Raw genomic sequence first — 17,751 nt, 5'->3', positions numbered from 1 at the left:
AGAGTCAACTCTATTCATCATCTCTTTGCCTTCCCAAACCAAAACACCACTTGGCTGGCAACCTGCTTTCTCATAAGTGTTACTTCCCCTTCCAGAACATAAGCTCTTTGAGGTTTTTGTAGTTGTATCCCTAGCCCTTAGCCTATTTCTTGGTCAAATGCTTTCAGTGCGGATGAACAAGGCGTCAAGGTCAGCTACCACACTGATGGTAAATTCTCCAACTTGAAAAGGCTACTAGCCGAAACCAAAGTGGAGAGAGTGATGGTGTATGATTTTCTTTTTGCAGGTGATTGTGCACTCAATGCAGCCTCTCAAGCTGAGATGCAACAAAGTATGGATCAATTCTCTGCTGCTTGCGCTAATTTTTGCCTAACAACACTATGAAACACAGGTGCTCCATCAGCCACCACTACACCATTCATATGTGGAACCATCAGTCACAGCAAATGGAGAAGTTTTGAATGCTGTGGATAAGTTCACTAACCTTGGCAGTGTACTTTCCAGAGGTGTCCATGTTGATAACAAGGTTGACGCACACATTACCAGAGCTAGCCCAGTGTTTGGGAGGCTCTGAAGGAAAGTCTGGGAGAGAAGAGAGAAGAGTCCTCCCAGACTGAAGTTCTACAAAGCAGTGGTGCTGACCTCATTGTTGCATGCCTATGAAACTTAGACAGTATACCAGTGGCAGGCCAGGAAACCGAATCGCTTCCATCTGAAATGTCTTAGGAAGATTCTGAAGATCACCTGGCAGGATAAGATATCAGACAGTGAAGTCCTTTCTCGAACTAAACTGCCAAGTATTCAAACTGCTTCAGAGAACTCACTCCAGCTCCGACGGGCTTGAAGTTCAAATGTAAAACATACACTTGCCAAAAAGACTATTTTATGGAGAACTCACACAGAGCAGGCATTCACATGGTGGTCAGAAGAACTGATACAAGGTCTCTCTTAAGAACTTTGGAATTGATTATGTGACATGAGAGACACTGGCACAGGACCACTCAGCATGGCATGCCCACATCAGAGAAGTTGCTGTGCTCTACAAGCAAAGCAGAATTGAAATAGCCTAAAGAAAACTCAGGATGCACAAATTTGGAGTATCCACCTCAAATGCTCACATGGACCATTTGTGCCCGACCTGTGGTAGAGAATTCCGAGCTCATATTGGTCTGATCAGGAACAACTGGACATACTGAAACTTGGCTCTAACATAATGATGTAATTTTGATCTTCTTTGAGAATGAAGGACAACAATCAACTTAGCCTAGTGCTTGGTACTACACATTAAACACTGAATAAATGCCTTTTTCCCCCAGTCATTTTCCTTGAAGCAAACATATTTTTCTTTTGATCAGATAAGTTAAAAGAAAGAAATAATGTTAGATGGTCAAATAGTCATCATTTGTTCTTGATCAATATCAAATTTGCATTTCCTATTTTAGAAAAAGATCCATGACATATAGTCAGTATAGGACAGATTGATAACATGAAGCTCTTTGGGGTAAGAGAAGAAATGGTTAAAGTACAAAAAGTAACTTTTATCTAGTAACTTTTATTTATTCTTTTGAAGCAAGTTTCTTTGGAAGAAAACAGCTCTTTTGCTATATGTCCACTTACTACCAATACCATTACTAAGTTACTCATTAATGCAGTAATACTGAAGGGTATTCTCACACTGCAAAGACCAATGAGTGAAGATTAGACCACATTTTGAGCTCATTTATTTGATCTAGACTATAATATTTTATTATCAGATTATGAAAATACCATAGAAACTTCAGCAGATAGTAGACAGAACATTAGGAAAATCCTGGATGGACTCTGATTATGAAACTTCCAAGCTGTAGCTCCAGACAAGTTATTTAACTTTTTAATAACCTGGGGCAATCTAGAATTTATGTAAGTTTATAGCTGGGTTGCAATCTGCCTCAGGAGAGGGAGTTCCTACACTGAAGAAATTAGAGTGCCTCGTTATTAAAATGTCTATTACTTCCTAAGATGCATTAAGGCATTTTTCTTAAATGTTACTTGCTCCTCCCTTGCCAACTATTTTTTCCTTTCTTGTCTCTCCTTCCTTTCTTTCCTTCTGTTTCCTCCTTCCCTCCCTCTTCTTCTTCTAACATCCTATCATTCCTTTGTTTCCAATTCTTCTCCCTTTCCCCTCTTTCCTTTGTTTTCTCCCTCCATTATACCAATTCTCTTATGATTTGACTAGAACTATTTTCAAGCAAATGTCTGTCTTATTCTCCATAAAGGCTAGTCTTTCTTTCATTTATGCTTAGAATGGTTGGAAGATCATTCAGCCTCTGGTAGTGGTTCCTCTAAAATGATTTAATTGGAACCATGTCCAAAGGTAGAAGGACTATAGATAGACCTTCCAAAGTCTCTTCCAGTCCTACTATTCAACAATTAACACAACTTTTTTTTTCCGAAGATGCATCAGGACATTTGTAACTATTATCTAAAGAACTTGGAAATTTCCCTACACACATTTAGGCAAACATATCTTTGAAATCTAATAGCTTCATTATGAAGCTGTCACTGACACCAAAGTCAGAATAATCATTTAAACTCTTCACTTGCTTTACAAACTCTTTTCTTCCTGTAAATGCCTCCCGCTCTCTTTTCTATTCCATAGACTTCCTTTTTTAGCTCTCCCCTGTCCATGATTTTTCCCCTCTCCTATGTCCTTTTGTCCAGACTTCAACTGACAGGGTGCCAATATGTGGAAGTAGTTATCTCAGGTCTAATATCCTTGCAGCCAGGCTTGTTGTAGTTGCTTAAGTTAAAAGGTCCGCAACGTTTGCCAGCTTCTCTGGTTCACAGATGTCTTAGGATGCAGTCCCACCCTAACTGGGTTACAGCAGTGGGATTTGCAGATGATCGAGGAGCCAGAGCTTTTACAGACCTTTGGAGACTTTTAGATGGACTTCAACCAAAGGTAGGAAAGTTCTTCAGAAAGATATCTTGAGTATTTGCCATTCTTTAAACACCCAAAAAGTTTCCATTTAGGATTCAGGTGGGACCTTTTTTTTTCCTATAAATGTATCCATTTCTTATATATGTGAAACTATAGTTATGAATAACTTAAGTTTAATCAGACATCCTTCTGAAAATGCAAACTGAAAGCACACTTTCCTTTCTCATTAAAATCTATTATACAAGGAAAAAGATCTAAGTATAACTGTAACAAGATCTAAACAGAACTGTTAAACAGAAGTACAGTACTGCCTTGTAAACAGCACAAAATGAGAAGGTTTTTTGGAAGGTTTGTTACTTTGTTCTACAGAGGCTGGCACTGCAACATAAAGCAAATTCTACACCCGACTATTCAATATGGCTCTTCAGGATCATCTGAAATCCATTCTCCAATCCCTGAAAAGGGAAACATTTCACAAAGACACTGATATCACCTAAAGTATTTAACTATCATTGTTCCTAAATTATATCACTGCTAAGGGACAGTTTGGATACTCTGGGATGGGTAGACTACCTGGTGCTTGTTTGCCAGTTATTCTATGAATACATGAAATAAACAAAAGACCTTGGCCTCTATGGACACTAAGATAATCAGTAGATAAATGAAGAAGTAAAGAAAGGAGAAGATGAGATGGAAATTGAAGAAAGGGAAGCAGGGAGTACTAAAAAAGGAAGGATGAAGAGATAGGAGAATAAAGAGAAATTAGAGAGAAAGAAGAGAATGGAAAGGAGACAGAATGGACAGAAAGAAAGAGAAAAGGAAAAGAGAGAAAAGAAGAAAGAATGAGAGAGGAGAAAGAAATGAAGGAAGGAAGGAAGAGAAAAGGAGAGAAGGCAGGAAAGCTACTGAAAGAAAGAAAAAAGATAGAATGGAAAAGAGAGAGGGAAGGAAGGAAAGGGATTAAGCTAGCACAGGAAGTAAGCATATTGACAATTCAGTTACTAAACACGCTGAATTTTCACATTGGATCAGCAAAAAGTTAGAAAGCACAGGTGTTTCTGTAATTGTGATACATTGGGAAAATTCACACTGTTAAATGAGCCTCATATTCTCACTTCCACCTGTGTGATACAGAAACATACTGTTTGTACACAGGGCTATAATCAAAAAGATGCCAAAATAAGTGCTTGAGGATTGAAGACCTGCTAGAGCTTTCTGCCTCCTTCCCCCTTATTTATTTAATCATAGAATCTCCACATTTATATTTAGTATGCTATTAATGGGACACATTTGTTGCATACTTTGGTAGAATAACTTTAAGAATAAGACAAGATTGTTGAAAGAGGACAAGAAAAAGATTTTCAAAAATTATTTTTAATATTTAGATTGAATTATTGTCCCCATGATAAAGAAATGTATTTATAATTTAAAGAAAAACAACACAAAGGATACACATTCAAATCCTTTTGAACTTCCAAAGATCCCAATGTGAGAAAAAAAATGACATTTCAATGCAGAAGTAAATAATAAGGAAGGAGGTTGAGTGAAAACTATGACTAGAGATTCTGAAAGCATAAGCTAGAATTTTCAGGAACAAGAGGAAACCAAAGTAGATATATGGTTAACTTCCTTTCAATGCTGGACGGGACAAACGATCGTGATTGCTGATGAATGCATTACATTGGCCATTTTCTGTAGGAAGCTATTGGTTATGGAAAAATATCTGCAATAAGGGGACAACTATTTTAATTTTTAACAATTAACTTAGAAAGATTTTCTCTGCTTTTCCTTCCTATTGCCTATATGCTTGTCTTTTCTTGTTCACTCACAGTTTACAAGATAAACTGATCACAACTCCTGAATGTTTCATCTCATATATTTTATGACTGTATGTACAAGTTAATTTGATGTCAAGTACCCATATCTAAAATGGGTGGATTTTCTATATCACGAGGCTATGAGGCTTGTGAGACAAAATATTTCTCTCCTTTGTGGAGTAAAATCACCCTACTTCCCTGCCCATGCTAAAGGATATTGGAAGGGGAGGGGGGGAAAGTGTGCTATGTGCCTCTGTGTGTATATATTACAGAATGGAGAGAGAAAGGGGAAAGAAATTGAAAGAGGATCTTGAATAAGTGTTCTTTCAAATCTTCATTAAATAACTGGTTCCCACATACACAGCAAGTGGGGTGTTAAACACGAATGTTTCCCTATTATAAATGCAGCTGGTTAAGAGCAAATAATTTGATATTGAAAACTGACAAGACATTTATACTTGACATATACTGCTGTTTAATCACAAAGCAAGTATTGCAACAATATGCTGGTTTCTTACAATATCTAAAAAGAGATTTCATGAAAATACATACAAGAAACACCAAAACAAAGGGTGCTAAGCATCTCACCCTCTCAGATGACCTCTCTTCTACAACGTATATAGCTTGTCCATACCTCATTCACACGCTGTCTCTCCCATTAGGATGTCCACTCGTTGAGGGAAAGAACTGTGTCTTTGTAACCCCTGTGCTTAGCACAATGATTAGCATATTATGTAACTTTTTCTTTATTTGAATGGACATCTCACTAAAGAGAGCATCTCTAATTTACTTGGGATAGGGAAGCCATCCTTTCCTATTAAATTAATTTGCCAATGCTTCTTTGTAAGGTCTTTAGTTTAAAACATTCAAGTGTCTTTGATGATTCTCTATAGAATAAGTAATGTCATTACAGTTATGTTTCTGCCCATCGCTCCATCTTCATTAAGTAACAAAAACCTACCAGGGTTATTTCTGCATCAATTTCCACTTTCCATATTTTTAAAAAAAATGGCCTTTTCTTCTTGGTTTTGTGAGCACTCAGATCAACAACACTCAAAGCTTGTTACACAGTAAAGGGAAATCAAGTCAACTTCACCATGCCATAAGCAAGTACCTTGCCTGCTTATTCAGAAAGCCATTTTTAATTGTACGATTCAGTATGCACTGCTTCCTAGTGTCCTTATTCACTGAAGAATAAGATAATATTGTCTCAGCTATGCTTCTTTGCCAAATCTGCTCCAAGATTTACCCAAATTCCCTCACAGACCAAGAAAATAAAATGTGTGCCATTTTAAGGGAAATTGTTAATACCCCTTTCAGCCCCAATTTCTTTGCAGTATAGGAAGAAATGACAACTGGCTAAAGGGCATGGTGGCAAGAATTTGACTTCAAGTTAAAGACTGTTGTTTCCAGTTGATCATTTGAAGGACTAGAGAGATCCAATGGTTGGGGCAGCTAGGTGACACAGTGAATAGAGCACCAGCCCTGGAGTCAGGAGGACCTGAGTTCAAATGTGGCCTCAGACATAACGCAAAAACTAGCTGTGTGACCTTGGGCAAGTCACTTAACCCCAATTGCCCAGCCTTCCCCCTTCCAAAAATAAAAGGCTGGGCGGGGGGGAAGGGGAGGGAGAGGGAGGGGGAGAGTGATCTGATGGTGTTCCAGGTAGGGCTCTGCTCCCTGTGGGGAATTAGAAATATCTGACTGAAATCAGAGATGGGTTCTGATCCTTGTTAGGAACATCCATAGACAGTAAAAAGGTGCTGGGCCCAAAGGCCTTGGTCACAACTTTCTTCAGTGAAAAATAATAATGAGTTGAAGCATGTTTGTCTGAAGTTGGGGACTTGCTGAGTCGATGAGTATCAGATAAAACAAGAACTCTCTTGAGTGGTTTGCCCATTAATCTCTCATCCATGGAGCCATGAATCAGATGGCAATGTGTCATTCCTAGCACAGTTCTTCCTTTACTATCCTCAGACACACAGAATAAAGCACCCATTTGCTGACTAGAAAAATTACAGTTGAGGTCGGCTGATGATGCAGTGCAAAGAAGTCTGTTCTTATCCTCAGCTTTTGGAGAAACAATGCCCACTACCACCTTTCAATAGCTATATAGTCAATTACTGAATATTTGGGAATCACATCCAGCCATACTTTGCTTATAATTTGTACCCCAAAATGCATTCTTAGTACCCTTCAAAAGAGCCAACTTGTGCTATGGGTCTAATGTAGAATAAAGCATTTATGGAGGTGGGAGGGAAGCATATTAAACAAAACCAGATTATCACCAAAATACACAAAATACTAGAAACATGGAAATGATTTTCCATTTCACTGTAAAAAACCTTAGGAGGCCATGAGTTAACTAAAGCAAACAGAACAAAAACTGAACAGAAAGAAGGTACAGTAGCTACTTTCTTGAAAACAAAACCAATCTTTTCATTCCTGCCATTTGTTTGAATTCTTCCTCCGGGCAAGCTGGACAGCTGCACTAGTAGGTTTTTTAGTCATGGGTTGTAAGCCCCACCTGGCTAGATTTGTTTAGCAGACAGCTGGCAGAATTAAATAAAAAGAAAAGAACAGGGACACAAAATGCTTCCAAAACAAAAAGCTGAAAGAATACTTTTTGGATGTTTTAGCCTTTTAGAGGTTTACGGTGTCTCTCCCCTTTTCCCTCCTCTCCCCACCCCCCCCACCCAAAATATACGGTGCATGAATATGTTTAGAGGATATTTTCTCTCAATTATAACTCTAAAGCTGGGTTGAAAAATGCATAATAAATGAAAACAGTCGAATAAGCATGTCTTGAACAACTTTTTTTTTGTTTAAAGAAAAAAAAGAATACCAATTTGCAGTTTATAAGTCCCCAAGAATGACATCGGTTTTAAATTAACATTTTCTTTTTATTTCTGCATTTTCTTTGCTATTTTTTAAAGCCAATAAAATAGATTTTCTTCATCTGGAATGTTCTTTCTAGCTTAAAGATAAGGAGTCTAAAATTGTGGGAATGGCATCCCTCTGCATCTGTTTCTCTCACAAACCTATCAAATATCTAATTTTTGGCATTACTGCTGGCTCCGACAGGGGGATGACATAAACCAGCTTTGTGGTTACATGTTTCACTTTTAATCTCATGGAAATGAAAGTCAGCACTGAAATGTCCCCCTTTACATGTGACAATATGGGACTCTCTTCCAAGAACCCAAGCAAAGGGGCGTTAACCTGGTTAAGCTTAATATGGAGCATATGCAGAAGTGTCATGCATTTTTTATGCTAAAACACACAAGGCAAACCTGCCTGGAGCTTAGCTTTCCTGGGATCCCTAAGCCAGGCTCCAAACAATGAAAACCTTTACAACTTGGTGGCAATGAAAAGCCCATAGAAGAAAGAGAGAATGTGCAAGAATCAGGAGATTAAGGAGCTTACTTAATAACCACACATCTTCTGTGTGTTTTGTCTCTTTCCATAAATACTGTGGGACTTGTGGAATATTTCAACCATCACACGTTTCACTAGTTAGCATGGGGAGAATCGAGGCTTTTCATTACACGCAGTAAATATAGTATGAAAGGCTCAAAAAACAAAATGGTTTGGATGTAGTCCTGATTGGAGGAACTCCATGAAAATAGATTCCAACTGCATCTAAGAGGGAGGGGGGGGTGCTTATATATATATATATATATATATATATATATTTTTTTTTTTTTTTTTTTTTTAAAGAAGACAGCAAAAGGAAAGGAACATTAATACTGATGGCATCGCCAGCACCTATGAAATGACAATGGATAATCTGTGGTTGTGCCTGGGGTAACATCACTCAGAAATCCAGCCCTATTTTCATATTTCATGAAGATGTACCAAATATTAAGGATGAGGCCAAGAAACAAGCGCTAACTCATTACATAATACTTGCTTTCCAGAGCAAAAGCCTGACTTGGCCCTTCTCCACTTCAGCCTATACATCTCTCTGCAACATAGACTTTATGGAGCCTGGCGTGATATGTTCATTTCAGAGTCCTCATTCTCCCAAAGCACTGATATCAATATCATACACTTCAAATAGAAGGAAGGGCTGTGCAGGCTTAATCTCTGGGGCCCAAGTAAGCGGAACATTGTCTCCAGGGATCCTGTTGGCAAAGAGCAAAAAGACAGTGTTACTGTATATGATTTCACGTGCTTATGAAAATGGGGACCCCATCAAAGACTGAGTAAACAGGCATGGTGAGAAGGGAGGAGAAAGGTCATCCCAAGTTTCTGTCTGACCCCTAAAGACAAACCAATCTTTGCTGTCATCTAATAGTGTTCTATTTAACTTGATAGATACAGTTACATGTATCTGGCCAGATCATTGCTGTTCTATGCATCTTCTCTGTTGTACCAGTGGCTTGACATAATTAAAAGCTAGATGGTGTGTGTGTGTGTGTGTGTGTGTGTGTACACATGTATGCTGGATTGCATCTCTCTTCTGCCTTTCTAACAAATATATATAGCACACCCACTCCCCATAAAAAGGAATTCCCCACAAATCACAATCCCTATATTTGAATTATTTTGTAAACCTTCTATGTGAACCCACCAAGTCTATCCTAGATCATCTTGCATCTCAGCCAACTTCTTTACTAAGGAAAATTGATTCCTGTTTATTTCTTTCAGAAAGGAGAATCATGATGAATTTTAATAGGATAACCCCCTACTGTTAGAAAATCTCCCTCCTTTGGCTGTGGGAGCTTTGAAATACGTAAATCAAAAATAAGCCCAGATTTTTTTTTTTAAGAAAAGAATCCTACAAGTTTGAAGCTCAACCTTAATAATTGGCTTAACATCCAGTTTTTTTTTTGTTTTCATCAACCCAATGAACAACACATCATTCTGTTACTGTGTTAAAAGACCCCTTAATTGCAAATTGACCTTTAATTTTTAACAGAATACCCAACCTCTGGCAGTGTTTGATTTCTGCAGGAAAATTAATATCTATTTCTATTTTTGTGTGCTTATGTTATCTTTGGGTCTAGGGTAGAGTTAGCAAAGTAAAAATTTCTGGGATGAAGAAAGTAACTATTTATAAAATTCCCCCCCTAAAATGTGAATTCTGCACATGCAACAGGAAGAATTTATTATATTAAGTTAAAAAAGACTACAGACTGTAGATTTGCTCTGAACTACAATGTTTATGTGTACATATTACACATTTCTGTATTAGCACATTTTTAGAGTACTTTAAGGTGACATGGTAATTCTTATGCATAGTAATTTACCAAATTTTCCAAACAAGTGAATAGAAGAGTTGTAGCTTTAACTGAGGGTTTACCATTCCAAGAACAAAGCTCTTTCTACAACCTAACACTGGCTTCTTACACATATACATCTGTATACATATGTATAGATAGATACAGAATATGTGATTTTATTTATATAAGGAACTCCAAGTACAGAAATTCCCTCTACAGAGCAGCAATTTTTTTGCAACTTATAGTCATTCTTAGAGAGTTCCTGGAGCCACTAAGGGGTTAAGTAACTTGTTTAGTATCATATAACTAGCATGTGTGAGAGACAGGACACAAACCCAGGGTTTTCTGACTATATGCACATATGTACACAATGAATATTGTACATATGCAATACATGTGTGTATATGCGTATATATGTATGCAATACATATTTGTGAGTAGTAAAAAGGTATTGTTTTCATAGTGGGAGTGAAAGTTATTCAACAAACCTAAGTCTTACAAGAGACCAGGGCCAGGAAAATGGAAACATTTTGTCATGATTTTCTTTAAGGAAAAGTTGAAGGAATAAAGGTCATTTTCATTATAATCTTATAAATGTTTGTATTTTGTCAGGGCAGGTGCCTTTTAGTGACACTAGTATGTTTTTTTTTTTTTTTGCTTTTTGGAGGGGGAGGGGCGGGCAATTGGGGTTAAGTGACTTGCCCAAGGAAACACGGCTAGTTTTGTGTGTGTGTGTGTGTGTGTGTGTGTGTGTGTGTGTGTGTGAAGTGTCTGAGGCCAGATCTGAACCCAGGTCCTCCTGACTCCAGGGCCTGTGCTCTACTCACTGCATCACCTAGACACCCCTGACATTAGTATGTTCTTAAGAAGATTATTTATAATTAAAATATCAATATAATAGTAGCATTATCTGGTTTAACAAAAAAGCTGAAAATAAACTGTGTGCTCAATGTTTGGGAATGGCTAGACAAATTATGGTATATAAACAACCTAATACCATCATGTGGTAAAGAATGATGAATATGAAGAAGTCATGAAAACATGGGAGGACATAGAGAAGCGATGATGCAGGGAGAAGACAGTAGAATAAAAAAGAAACATATACAATGACTACAACAATGTAAATAAAGTCAAAATTGAGAGGCAACAAAACTTGTTAAATAATTGTCAGTTGATTGCAATATCAGATTTTCAAAGATAAAGAACACATCCACTTGTCTGTTAACAACTGATTGCTTATCAAAGAAATTACTATAATGAGAGATCTCATGGACTATTTGTTGGAAAATATCTTCTGTGTCCAAATAAGATATATCAGTATATTTTTTAAAATGATACATGTTAAATTCTGAGCATACCATAAAAAATGAATTTTTTCCTAATACCTGCATTTCTTTTCCTTGAGAGTATTGGTCTACTCTCTTGTTGTGTCTCATGCTTCCCAAATTAAAGAGAATTTCACAGACCATATACATATACCTAGGGATCACTTCCCTATTAGTAAAATGCAACTAGTTCTTGTGTTGAATGCAGTAATCACTGTGTGCCAATGTATACCAATGTGGACTGGGAGAAATGAAGGCTAACTCTTCCAAGGGAAACTACAGGAGAACTTTAAATCAGCAGAATGCAATTACCCAAGTTGGAATTCTTCCAGGACACCAAAGTGAACTCTAAAGGTGGGTAAATTGAATAGCAGTTCTCCTGAATAGCAAGAATAGACACTATATCCCTGATGTAACAGACACCCTTTATCAGGTCATCTATACTTTCAATCAACTCAGTTCAGGAAACATTTAGAAATGTCTGCTATGGTCAATGCACCCCTACTAAGATAAAAACAAAACATCTTCCCCTCATGGGGTTTATAACTTACTAGAAAGATACCTCATGTACACAAAAATCATAAACAAAGTCATTTTTTAAAAAGAATGTAAATAATGGGAGTGGAGGTGGATCAAGAAAATCTTCCTGTAGAACCTGAAATGTGATTTAAAGCAAGGTAAGGATTCTATACAACAGAGGTGAGGTGGGAACACATTCCTGACATAATAGGCACATGGAGGTGAGAGATGGAATACCATGTGACTTTGCAGCAGTGCTCATAGATACCAATGGAAACTGAGAGTGTCACTCACTCCTGATCACTGCTGGTATCATATGGACCATTTGTGATCATTCACTTGGCAATCTTCTGAGCTCCTGAGAAGAGGGAAGAGAATCTATTTCCAAGTTGAAAGGGGAATAAAAGATTCCTATTGGGAAGTCTGAGGAAGAGAAGACTAAAGAGTAGCTAGGAGAAAATTAATACCTTGGCCAGCGTTCTTAAAAAAAAAAAATCCTACCTCTACCTAACAGTACTTTTCTTCATGTAAGGAACTCCCTTAAGTACTTCTCTCAATATAGCAAGTACCTGGCTATACTCCTTATTAGTCTGGGAAAGTCATCTATCCTTTCTGAGCCTCATTTCCAGAATCTATAAAATGGAAATTATATATATATATTACATACATACATATATGTATATATACGTACATACATATGTTTGCATATGTATATATGATATGCATACATAGTATGATCAGTACCTTTTATACTATGTAACATAGGTGGTAGAATATTATCATAATAAAAGGGGTTTTAACCTCCTGGGATTTGAGAACATTTTTTAAAATGTTTTGCTAGTTATATTCTAATATAATTTTATTTCCTTGTAATCCTGCATGTTTTATTTTACACATCTAAGAACATTATTCTGAGGAGGGGTTGACCAAACTGCCAGAGATTCAGGACACAAAAAAGGTTAAGAACGCCTACCATCATGCCTTATAGATTATTCCATATATAGATAATAACTATTTATATGTGTATCTATGCTTGCATACACACCCACTTCTGGACCTTTCCCCCTGACTAATATTTCAAGCACTTTTCAGTTATGGTCTTGTGCATTGCCCAAAGAGGTTGATTAACTATGAATTTGTTAACTAACTAATCAGCATCCATATTGATCATGGTGGACCATCCCCTCAGAGGTGTGTTTGGAAGACTCGGTCAATAAACATCTACTGAACTAAGTGCAAGGCATTGTATTAGATACTTCAAGGGATACACTGAATAATTGATAGCTTCTTAAAGAAGGTTGGGGTTTTGATCACTGGAACACTCTCTACAACCCATGCATACACACACACACACACACAAGAACATGCAGACACATATATGCACATTCAGATGATAATAGACTGCTTTTCAAAAATAGTATGTGGCCACTGATAGAAATTGCCATCAGATTCTGAATGCCTTATCTTGAGGACTCAACAAATTCAGTTAAACTTTTATTAAGTACTTACTATGTATAAGACACTAAACTTAAAATTCTGGACAATGACATAGTTTCTGCACTCAAGGAGTTAAAAATCTGAAAGGGTGATATGATAGGTATGGCAATAAGCATAACAGAAATTACAGTTTGTTGGGCACAATGGGGATTTGGACAAAATTCACTATGAACACTTGAGAAGGGAGAGCACACTCACTTTTCAGGATCAGAGAAGGATTATGGGAGAACTTAAATGGTATTGAGATTGTGGTTTCCTTGGGAACTTTCCCCTTTAACAGGTTGATGCCCACCACAAAGATTATATGTAGATGTTTATTCAAGAATTCTGCTCACAGAGCCCCACACACTCACATTAGGACTACAGATTGCTTTTCAGAATGACCATATTGCTACAGGCAGAAAAGATAGGCTGTTGTGTTAACAAAACTTAACTAAAATCTTCAGTGATATTAAGTGTTTAATGATGCAAAGGGGTCTTCAAGCCATGGATGTTTCTGTAACCCCTTGTGACACTGTAGGCAATATTAGAGAACCATTGAATGATAGGGTTGAAAATAATCTAAATAGGGCATCTAGTCCATCCCCCTGCCTCCAGGCATTATTCCAGGCAGATGGGTATTTATCCTGTTCTTAAAGATCTCCAGTGATCTGAGTACAAAAGACAAGGGTATTTATATCTATGATTTTTTTTCCTTACCAAATGTGTAATATTTGCCACTTACACCATCTGTGGCAGTTCAGAATGTATTAAGATTGAAAATTAAACTGATTGATTTCAGTAAAGATAATGAAATAAAAAGGATATTTTGAATTTGTATAATGCTATTTCTCTGAAAGCATATGATGAAGGATTCATCAAATGGAAAGCAGCCATTTAAGGCAGGGAATGGATTAAGTATTTGGTATACAACTGAAGATCAGCTGAATTTTCAAAAGTCAGAATGGGAATGACTTAGTTATTGCCTATAGCTATTTAGTTCAGAGGTTTGGTACATGGTTGATAAGACCAATATCATAAATTAAATTGCTTTAAAAAAAATACAGGTAGTTTTGTTCTGTTTCATGGCTACTAACTGCACCTTTAAGCCCATCCAATCTATCTTCTTAAATGCATGCCTCTAATTACAATCCCGTCTGAACAAGGCAAGTAGGTGCCTTATAGGCTTGAGTCCTGGACCCAGAGTCAGGAAGACTTAAATTCTAATCTAGCCTGGACACTTACTAACTGTGTGGCCATGGGCAAGTCACTTAACCTCTGTCTGTGTCAGTCTTCTTGTTTGTAAAATTGGAAAAATAGAAGCACCTACCTGCCACGATAATTGTAAGTATAAAATGAGATAATATATAAAGTGTTTTGCAAAACTTAAAGAATTATATAAATGCTAGCTTTTGAAAAAGAGAACATGTGATAGAGTCAGCACCAATCCATACCCATTACTGGAAAAAAATATTCAAAATGTCTATCCTATTGACAATTGATCAGTTGCCCAATCTTATATTAAAAAAAAACATAGTATTGATCTACAGAATGAGACTAAGACATCAGAAAGTTCCCTAAGTTTTATCCTGGAACAAATATTCATGGATCTTAAACCTCAATAAAAAGATATCTCCAACTTACCCTGCTTCATATGGGATGTGAAAGCAAAGATTGCCTGAACAACATTTATGCTGCCCTCAAATCTCTGTCCACTAATCCACTTATTCCCATAAGACATTGCTTCAAGAACCCTCTTGTTGTCAGAGGTCTGTTCTAATCAAGATATATTTGGTAGTTAGTTCTGCTCAAATCTATTAACGACTCTAGTCTTCTGTGAAGGAACCAAGGCTTTTAAGCAGTGGAAAGACTAACCAACGATAGGATGTTCACCCTTCTTACTAGAGAAAGGAAGAATAAGTGAGCAAAGAATGAATAAATGAATAAGCATTTATTAAGGGCTTAATATGTAAGTGGCACTATGCTAAGCTATAGGAATAGAAATATTAAAAAAAACACGGTCCCTGTCCTCCAGGAACTTACATATTGCAATTTTTGTTCTTGTTGTTCAGTTGTTTTCAGTTGTGTCCAACTCTCCATGACCCCATTTGGGATTCTCTTGGCAAAGATACTGGAGTGATTTGCCATTTCCATTCCCAGCTCAATTTTACAGATGAAGAAACAAGCAAATAGTGTTGTGACTTGCCCAGGGTCACACAGCTAAGTAAGTGTCTGAGGTCAGATTTGAACTCAGGAAGATGAAGTCTTCCTGACTCTGGGTCTGGAACTCTAACCATTTCTCCACCTATCTGCCCCTACACTGTAATAGGAAAAACCAATAAAATGCATATGGGGTAGTCAGGGATGGGTGATTTCATCCCAGAAGGGGGGGAATAGAGCCATAGGGCAGTAGCTTAACACATCCTTTCTCATAAATTCAAGTATTGTTCTTACAGCTAGTTACAAAAGGAAGGAACTGGGGAAGAAGAGAAATGTCCAGGTCAGGATAGGAATGATAGAAGTGATGGCAGCATCACTTCTGGTCTTTAATTCTACAGACTACAGAACTATCAGTTTAAGACCAAATCATCAGAATCTCAAGCATCTGAGTGGATTCTTGTTGTCTCTAAAACTGACAATATATCCAATATGGATAAATTCATAAAATCATAGACATTCAAAACAAAAAAGGAGTTTATAGAAATAATGTATCAAAACATAGGGAAGGGGCGGCCAGGTGGCGCAGCGAGTAAGAGCACCAGCCCCAGCGTCAGGAGACCCAAGATCGGTTTTGGCCTCAAATACTTGTCACCCACACAAAAATAACTGGCCATGTAACATTGAGCAAGTTACTTAACCCCAATTGCTTTAAAAAGTACACACACACACATCGGGGAAAGGGCACTAGCCTAGGAATTAGGAAATATGTACTTGAATCTCAGCTTTGCCACTAATTAACTGTATAAATTATAATATATTATTATATTATATTATTATATATTATAATTAATTAATTAATTAATTATATTAACTGGATAAATCTCATGACATTGCTGGGCTTCTGGTTCTTCAACCGTAAAATAAAAGGGATGGACTAAATATAGAGTTCTCAAACTTTTTGGTCTCAAGACCACTTTATACTCTTAAAATTTTCTGAAGACCTCCAAAGAGCTTTTGTTTCTGTGGGTTATTTTTTATCAATATTTACTGTAAGAGAAATTAAATTGTCTCAGTATTATGAAAATAGTGTGACCTCAAAGACCCCATAAAAGTATCCCAAGGACCACATGGGATATTTTGACACCCACTGGGGTAGATGAGGGCTATGGTCCCTTCCAGATTTAACAAGTCCTTTTCATCCAATTCCTTCCATTTGTAAATGTGGCTAATGATACCCAAAGGTCAAGTTACTTGCCAAGGATGTAACACTTCATGGATAAATAGGATAATTTAATTTAATATTGTGATTTGAAAGGAATCCATTGAATCTGAAAGAATGCTACCTGTACCACCTTTATTTTTCTCTACTGTGTGCCAAAGTATTGGTTCTTCGCCCTAGTTAGCTTTGTAATTGTAACTAAACCATTTCCTGATATGTCATCTTCTAGCTATGTCTTAAAAAACTACTTTGCATAAAGAAAACACAAAGTAAAACCAAGTTGAAGCCTACAATTTCTGGATATAATTTTTTTGAATGCCAGGAAACCTGTTTTTTCCCACACATGTTTCTCCTCAACCCGCCTAGCACTGGACTGGGGGCCCCAGTGCAGTGGGTCCATTTGAGGTCAATAATCATATCAATATTGTAATGAGTGGCAAATCCCATGTAATTTACACATTAAAAGGAGAGAGAAATGCATGGAAAAACCCAGCTCCCCGTTTGTCTAATGAAATTAAAGCCCTTAGCCAAATACTGGCACATGAAAAGAGATGTTTGGGAAGGACTCTCTCTTGCTCTCCCTCCCTCTGCCCCTGAAGAGGACAAGAAGAAGAGGGTGAGTGTTCTTTATTCATGATCCTGCCTCTACCTAAATCATTTGCACAATAAGGCCTCTAAACCAAGGGGCCCAGTCTGGGTGCAAGATTTACACAGAGCTGAGGCTGAGCTGTGATTCACAAAGGCATTATGACTAGTTATTTTCAATGACAATTGTAGAGAGGGGAGAGGGAAATAAAGAAGCAAAGATGGTCAGTGGTTTGGCAGGCAAAAGCACTGAACTGTTCCTCCATCACTCCCCCTCACCCAAGCATCATAAAGCAGATTCTGAGCTTTACCTGACAGTATGATGATTATACAGTATTTTTATATCCGGTGGTAACTTCACACTATTGTAGTACAAATGGGAATGTAATAAGACTGTGTCACACAAAGTTTAAACTTTGGAAGGGGCCGCTGGCCCAAAGATATGGTTAGATGTAATGATTGGTTTTTGGTGGCTGTCCAAATTCTTAAGTTTCCTTTGGTT

General features: G+C 37.3%; 1 long non-coding RNA gene across 2 annotated transcripts in view; it reads left to right on the top strand.

Annotated features, from left to right (window-relative positions):
- Positions 1-1,882: 1,882 nt before the first annotated feature.
- The window catches only part of LOC138145101 (uncharacterized), a 53,471-nt gene continuing 37,602 nt past the window's right edge, over positions 1,883-17,751 (top strand). The window contains exon 1 of one of the 2 annotated variants that reach the window (XR_011164110.1): positions 1,883-2,941. This is a non-coding gene — a long non-coding RNA (uncharacterized lncRNA). The remainder of the gene's footprint in view (positions 2,942-17,751) is intronic. The other variant, XR_011164111.1, reaches the window with a different exon arrangement.

The sequence above is a fragment of the Petaurus breviceps genome, unplaced genomic scaffold, assembly GCF_028583685.1.
Source record: "Petaurus breviceps papuanus isolate PSGF00001 unplaced genomic scaffold, PetGlider_PUasm1.0 90723, whole genome shotgun sequence".
Lineage (NCBI taxonomy): Eukaryota > Metazoa > Chordata > Mammalia > Diprotodontia > Petauridae > Petaurus > Petaurus breviceps.
This window is presented reverse-complemented; position numbering and strand designations above follow the sequence as displayed.